Here is an 8,627-nt window from a genome sequence, read left to right on the forward strand (position 1 = left end):
CATAACCTTTCCCAGATTGGACAGCAACAATTGACCACTGCTGAAGTCTTCCCCTCTACGGCATTGTGTGAATGCACACACTATGGATGCAGCAACAGTCTACTTTAGTGTGCAACCTGCTTCTTGCTCAGAACTTTGAAAACAACAATTTATGCCTGTTTGTTGTTGTTGTTGTTGTTTGTTTGTAGGAGAACCTGCATCTGTTATTTTTTAATACACACAGGTTGTTTTCAGATGCTTATGTGGAGAATTGGCCTCCTTTGAAATTTTTCTAATTAAATTAATGAAAGTACAAACAATGTTACAGAAATATTAACTAGAGACAGCCTCAGTTCACCTTTAGTTTGCCAATAATAAAACAAAGTCAGTGACGTGCTGTTATTCGTCGTGGTAAAAAACTGAGGGGTTCAAAGAGAATATATACTTCAGTGCACACAGCAGACTGGAGACCTTCAGACAACATAAACCTCCTCTGAAGTTTTTCTGTGAAGAACTGCAATTTAGGCTTTCACCATCACGCCACTTCATAGCTGAATGCTCTGGTACGATCAGTACTTTGCAACCTGCAATCTGTGAGTCAAGCTAACCTCAGCAGCTCCTTGGTTATTTGTGGTTATTTGTGGGTTATGATAAACTTATACCTTTTAATATGAACCCTGCAAAAACTATTTCAAATTAATTAGTTAATTAATAACTTTTTTGAGGAAATCAAACGCACCCACAAAACCATGAGGAAAAGTCAAGAATCCCTCTTACCACTGATCCTGCCTAAATATATTCATATATTGTAAACCCAGTAAAAGTGTGACATCTGTCTGCGTGCGCATGTGACAATAGACTTTCAATTAGAGGAGGCACTGAAGAGCAGGTGTTTTCTTGCCTTAAAGAAAAGTAAGAAGAATCAAAGGTAAATCAAACCCCCAGCACGTTTGACGGCGCATCTGAATGGCAGGAGAGGAGAGTTACATCATGTAGATGTCTATTTCTTAGAATTACTATCTGACACAGCTCTCTGTACTACCAGCACACATATAGCATGTCTGCGCTTAATTGAGTGCTGTCTGAGTTCACTCGAGCAGAAAACGGAAAGAAAGAGTAACCTAAAATGGCAAAATGGCCATCCTCATTTATGTCAAGGTAATTGGCGCTCATACTGGAGAGATTATGGTTTCTAACAATGAGTATAATCCACAGCATCATAAACACGCTTAATAGCTTCATATTGAACCACTGAGTGTCAGCGCTCCCAGCATAAAAGTCCTTATGGAATAACTAATGAGCTCATTGCATGCAAATGCTTAACTTAGTAAGTGTCTAATAAGTATTCATTTATGTGATTACCTCCAAATAACTGAGAAGACACTATTGCTCATATTCAGGTCGGAACAGGTTGGCACACTTTGTTTGTGCAGACGCCTCAGATTCCTCAAATATCTCTGGGAGCACAGTCATAGGTTTTGCTCTGAGTCCACAAAACACGTGTAGGCTGGCCTGGTGAACTCCCATGCCTCCTCAGTCATCTGGGAGCCTGTGAAAACCTTGCCCACTGTTCCATGGCCAAGATGGAGCCTGCATATTTCTCCTGTATCTGAAGTCCAACTGTCAGCCAGAGCCTCCTTTTCAACAACCTTTCCTGTAAGGCCAAAAAGTGCGATGCTTGTGTTATAATTCGCGCCCACTCTGATCTCCTTATTGAAAAGAGAACACATTTTTACTTGAGGTGTTAGTATTGGTAAAAAGTATTGGTTAGCCAAGTCAATCAGACTTTTTTTGCACACTCAAGGAGCTGCTGTCTGTTAGCCATTAGAGGGGGAAAAAATGCAAGTTCAAAGCACTGCAATATAAGCTTCATTTTTCTTATATACACAAAATATTCTGGCAGTCCACCCCATAGCTGTCAATATATTCAGTTCTAAACCTACATTGCCCTTCACAGAAACATTCCAGTAGCATGGCTAAAAAAAAAATCACTACAACCCAAGGACACTAAACATAAACCTGCTGGAACTGGTGATAAAAAAGAATAAAAGCTTACTGTTGTGAGTAAAGAGTAGGCTACTTTATTTCAGGAAATAAAATGTGAATTTGTTTCTGAAAGGTACAGAATCACCATATTATCTTCATGCAATACAGAGTTTTTTGTTATGACCCACTGCCTCTGAAACAGATTAGCTTTGAATGTGTTGCCATGCCTTGACAGATGCATTTGAGGGAAAGACGACATATTCACTCTTTTCCGCATTTATTTTTTAAAGATGCAACCCACCGAGCCTCTAATCACAAGTGCATCCCAAACCTGTTCACAAGTTTTGCTCAAAATCTTTTGAAGGACTTTTTCTTCCATCTCTGAGGTCAGCGTGCTGAACAGATGTGTCCAACAGATGTCCGTCTGTCGATGGACTCATAAATTTTCTTTCTGACTTGAAGGGAAAAGAGAATGACATTTCTTTGGATAACACACAAAGTATTGAATGAATCTAAAACCAAAATGTTTATTGAGTCAGGAGTCAAGATGAAGTATTTATCATTTATTCATAACTTTAACATTTTTCCCTTTTTCAATTAGACAGCGAAAACAAATGAAATCTGCAGATAAAGGGAACCTGTTAGTTACAGATGTCTAATTTGCCTCTAAAATGTTCCAAAACAATGAAGAATTCATTACCCGACAGTGTGGGGCAAAACACTATCTGCAGTCTCACCTATTAGCAGTATCTAAGTGTAAGATTACGACAGTCATTAATCTTCCAGGCAGCAGTGGCTTATGGGAAGGGCCTGACAACCTGGGGCTAAGTGATACATGGACCTTGTCAAGACTCCTGATGGAGGGATGAATGAGAAGACAAAGACTTACACATGCCCACTACACCTGACCAATACGGTCTGTGATAGGTGATAATCAGAGATGGGCAGTAACGCGTTACTTGTAACGCGTTACTGTAATCTGATTACTTTTTTCAAGTAACGAGTAAAGTAAGGGATTACTATTGCAAAATCGGTAATTAGATTACCGTTACTTTCCCGTAGGAACGCTGCGTTACTGCGTTACTAAAACCGTGATTTTTTTTGCGAGAATGTCTCATGACAGTGACGTAAACAAGTGCGACGTTGGTGACAGCAGCTGTGTGCAGATCAACAATGGATAATATATCAAGTGCGGGAGAGAGTATGAGCGTGCAGCGTTTAAAGTGTGGAAGTACTGACCTTACTTTGAGTTTGATTCCATAAAAAGTGACAAAAACATTAGCGTCCATCGTGCGTGGGAAGAAAACTTCTTTTTACAGCGAAAAAAACCCCTAAACTTCTGAGCAAGCACCGAGTAGCTACGACGTGATGGGAAATTCACAGAGACACTCGCGCGGATTCTTCAACTGACCGCAGCACACCTGCACCAGGGTAACCCTCCGCCTACCCTGCTCCTGCTTTACAGGTGAAAATAGAGCAAAAGGACCGCTGAGTCTTTGACTTTATTTATTTTCTGCTGTGTTTTACTTGCATCTGTTTGAAAGAGTGAGTGAAAACACAAAAAATATTTTATTTTATGTGCTGGAATGTGTAGAAAATAGGTTTAAATGTTAAACTAATTTATTCAAGTCAGAGAATGTTGCATATAATTAAATGTTTTGCTTGATGCATAAAGTTAAAAGATTAAAACTGATAAAACAAGTTTTAAAAAGAGACTTTTCCATTTGATTACATTTTGTATGATGGATTATGTAGAAAAAGTAGAATTGGGCTGAAAGATCTATCACTTTATCACCTCTTCAGGTTGTAAATCGTGTTTTTAAAAAGTAACTAAGTAACTAAGTAATTAATTACTTTTGAAAATAAGTAATCAGTAAAGTAACGGGATTACTTTTTTGGGGGAGTAATCAGTAATTAGTTACTGATTACTTTTTTCAAGTAACTTGACCAACACTGGTGATAATTGGTATGTCAGCCCTAACAGTACCCTGACTATTTAGGAGCACATGATAGTATTTACAATGTAAACTAAAGAAACACCACTTCATGCAGTGATGCATCCTCTAATAACCATCTTTTCTGTGCACCAGTTTGTGGTTTCTTTTTCAGAGTTACATTAAAACTGCATTTATCACCTTACTGTACAGCAGGGCTCCCTTTGCTCAGTTTTTCATAGTGTGAAGCTGCTTTGTTTCCACGTATCTCGTTTAATCTATTTTTAATTACAAACCATCCTGGACTCACTAATTGTGCAGTCAGACTGATTTAGTTTGGACTCTGGTGTGTGACTGCCCCCTGGTATGAGGCCAGTAGAGATCATTACAATACTTCAAAGAAAACCTAGTTTTTACATCAGTGATATTTCAGTGTAAAATGATTTCCTACCATGCGTACATTTGATCTTCATCTCAGATTGTATGACATATTTGGGCCTAGATAAAATGTTACATTAGTTGCACTTTAACTAGAAAGTAATGGCATAAATATATGTATTAAGGTGCCATTCTGAATTCTGCATCTGCGTGTTGTAGCTTCAGTTCTTGTATCTGATTCTTATGACAATATACTCCCAGCAAATAAATGTCTATTGTATATTTTTAAAAGAGAAAATATGAATTCATGCCTGCTGAAAACAAAAGAATCTTTAAACTTATATGAGTTTAAATGTGCGTTCAAGAAAAAGTAATCCCTTATTTTGAATGACATTTTATAACACTTCGGCAAGCTATGTATGACAGTCATGGAGCTGTGCCGCTGTCATGTATGGCAATGATTGGTGGTGATTTTACTATATGGTATTTTATTCTCTCCATATCTACTGTCATTTCCTCTTGTGTAAACTGCTCATTTAGCTACAGTTCTCGCTTCCTGTTTTATTTTGGTACTTTCTTAGTTTCGCGTCCTCTTCCTGTTTCATTGTCCTTGATTATTTTCACCTGCATCTTGTTACACTGCTGTGTCCTATTCCTGATTACCCTTATATGTGTAAATAGTGATGTCTTCTCTACAGTCTTGGCTTCAGTGTCAGCTGTGTCATACATACATAACAGTCTATGTGCGCTTTGTGAGCTATAGCAACTATACCTGCCTAATCTATGTTTCCAGCACTTTCTCAAATGTAAATGTCCTCTTTTCTTTTTGTTTAGTTCCTGCTCAATACTAATTTAAATCTTGCTGCTTTTCAAGATTATTGTCTTATAGAGCTGAAGCTTTTATTTATATCTAACTGACCCATCATAAAAGTTTTCAGCAGTTAGAGTTCACAGTGTATTTTCTTCAGGAACATTCATGTCACTTCTTTTTTAACACTCAAGTTGTTGTAAAAAAGAAAAGCGAACAGAGGGTGGAACTACAAAGTGAGATTAATGGCTTAAAGTTAGAGATTTTTGTGAAATCTGTGCTTTGAAAATATTGGCTAAATCGCCATGGTAACTTATGCAAAACACACAACCTGGTCAATAACAGGTTATGTTTAGAGTTTTGATTTAAAATCTATGGGAAGAGCCACATTTTCATTCTTTTATTTACAGCCTATTTTAACTGTGATGTTGATTCTGTGCTATAGGTATTTATATATTTATATGAATTTATATGTGCAAACTGTGTATCACATTAACACTTGAATGTGTATGTATTCAGTTGGTGATGCAGAAAATGTACAAATATTTTCATACCTGCCCTTATCTGTAGTTAAGTCTCTTTTACAGCAGCTGCTAGTGCAGCAGCTTTTATTTTTCACTTTGAGCTGCGACAAACTGGTTTCCACAGCTCCGTTATATGCGACTGTAACAAGTTTAAATGTAACCAGTTTCAGAGCTCTAATATGTAGCCATCACATTAGAAATAACAGCAGCTCTGAGACATGAAATGTTTATCGTACTGCTCTATGTGCTAAATCCTGACATTAACAATTTTCTGCTGTATTAATCTCTTGCCTGCATATATTTTTATGTTAGTTTGTTGCCATTTTATCATCATCATAATGTGATCATTTCTCTAGTAGGAAGCGCTCATGGATTTGTTCAAAAACCTGCAAAGGTTTTGTTGAACTTTGTAGTGTACCCCTCAGGACAGCACACACTGAGGGTAACTCAACAAATGCTAGAACAAAAGACGCGGGGAGGATGCCGTATATACAGACACAGAAGGCTGATTAGGGATACAGCTGGAGGAATAAGACACAGGTGCTCACAATCTGAACCATCAGGGGAAGACAGACAGGAAGCGAGACCCGAAGCGAGACCCTAGAGAAACCATCTGTCAAAGTAAAACAGGAAACAAGCCTAAAGACATATAACTAAAAAAGGATAAAAAGATCTTCACTAATCATGAACAAAGAGACAAGGGAACACCAGAGGACAAAGGCATAAACATGCGACAGAGTAATGAGCAAAGAGGGATTAAACTTGGGAAAAAACATGGAGCTCAAAATAGAAACTGAAGCTGACAGACAAAAGATTCAAAACCAGACATGAGAACAGAGCAAAAATTAGAGCTCCACAGTATCACCTGAAATCAAACTCTGAGCTCAAAACAGGAATGAAGCACTTCAGACCTTCAAACTGTGCAATAATAAAACTCCAACAGAAACACAGACTCGTATAAAAATCCAAGAAGCTGTGAAGCAACAGTTCATCCTCCAAGGTGAGACTTCTGATGTGTCTTGAAGGCATCTCTCTAAAAGAAAACAAAAAAATCAAAAACAAATAAAGCAGCTCACCTAAAGAAAAAAAAAAGACAACAAACTCGCCTTCAGGCTCACACACTAAACAAGCCCAGTGACCTGAAAAACACCAAAACAAATCTTTCATTCGGTTACGAAAAACTGCTAAGTGGGTACAGTTCTCCCTACAATTTCCCATATTCCATCTATTTTTCCCTCTACCAATAAGCCAACCACTGTGTAAAACCAATTATTCCGCTGGAAAATGGGCATCGCTTACCTTTTTCCCTTTTCCAGATGTGTAAATAAGACTTGAGGTTAAATATTTATTGAGGAGGCTACCGTGATCTTGATTTGGTGGATGATGTTTTGTTGTGTTTTGTTTTTTAATGTGTGTGTCTTTTACTATCTCTGAAAAAACATGTAGAACTTAGACATACTCAGGCACTCAGAGATGTAGTGTAGCAGAGGATGGGATTTGCTGTCTAAAAATGGCCAAAGAGGAGGAGGAGGGGTTGAAGATGAGGAGTAAGTGAGAAAATACGAGGAAATGTAGAGAGCGAAAGAGAGATATTTTTCATTCCGAGCTGACATGGAAAGAAGTGTGAGGAGAAAAAGGCCGGTCGTGAGCAATAATTAGGTCCAAAACGAAAATAAAACAAAAAGAAAAATGTCTGGACACAAAATCAAGCATCGCGGGAGAGGCAGAGAAACAGAAAATAAGCTGTCATTGTCTAAATAAGATTTATATATTTGTAGGACAACAGCAATGAAGCAATAACTCAGATCGTTTATTTAAGCCTGAATAAAAGGGAATGTCCATTTTTCTTGTTGTGTGAGGGCTCTTCAAGTACACACACTCATGCACACAAAGTCTGGCCCGTCTGAAAAGCGGATGGCACAACAATCTCCGGGGCACAATTCTTCACTCCACCCACTCATCTCCACTGAGAGGATGGAAAGAGGAAAAAAAAAGAAGGGGTAAAACTGGAATGTGGGAGGCCAGAGAGGTAAATAAATAAATAAATAAAAGGAGAAAGAGGAAGAGAAATGCCCAGAGAGTAAGCAGAGGCATGCAGGGTAAGAAAACAGCAGGCGAGACAAGGAGAGGAAATGAGGAGAGGAAAGGAGAGGGAGAGGGAGCAGAGGGGAGGACGGGGAGGAGGATGACACAGCGGAGAGAAGAGAAAGAGGAGTGCATGTTTGCGTCACATCTGCAGTGGAGGAGAACTGCCTGACAGTCATCAGACGCCTGCTGAATGACAATCTCCCCTCCTCTCTCAGGTGGCTGGCTTATCCTTCCTTCCATTTTTTCTTTGTTTCTTTTTTGGGAGCAAAACACCTAAAAAAAACCCAAACAAAACCCAAAAACCCCAGAAACACCCCACTTGTCCTACAATGTCCTTGAAATGGGAAGCAGTGCGGTGGCTGATGTCACACATGGTAGGCCATATTTCCTAATAACAGCTGTGCTCCTTGAGGTTGTATGCGTAGCCTGAAGTCACGTCATCACAGTTGATAAACTATTAGTGGAATCGGTGCTCGGTGCGAAACATGAATTGAACACAGTCTAGGTCCACCTGGTGTGATTTGCGGGCATCAGCTGTCTGAGCGAACAGGTTACGGATACATTAAAGGCAGTGTGACTAAATTTGTAAAAACTTGCCTTGTTGTTTGACATAAACTGCAACAGTTGCATGTAGTATTTCCAGTATTTGTACAGTCTAGATTAACACTGGATCTAGGTTGGCCTGTGATGACTTCATCAACAGCAGGAAAAAGAAAGAAAGACCTTGTGTAACCTTTTTCCTTTTACTTTTGTTTAAACTCAAAAGCTGAGAAATGGTTGCAGTGATGTGGCTGAAATGAACCAGAGTTCCCATTTAAGGATGTTACTGTTGCTTTCTTTGTCAGTTACAGGTGAGCAGTCAGTAAGCATCCATGACAGCCCTGAACTTCTATAGGCATTAGATACAGGAGATGTAAGAATTGCGGAAGA

The sequence above is a fragment of the Astatotilapia calliptera genome, chromosome 16 (assembly GCF_964374335.1).
Source record: "Astatotilapia calliptera chromosome 16, fAstCal68.1, whole genome shotgun sequence".
Taxonomy (NCBI): domain Eukaryota; kingdom Metazoa; phylum Chordata; class Actinopteri; order Cichliformes; family Cichlidae; genus Astatotilapia; species Astatotilapia calliptera.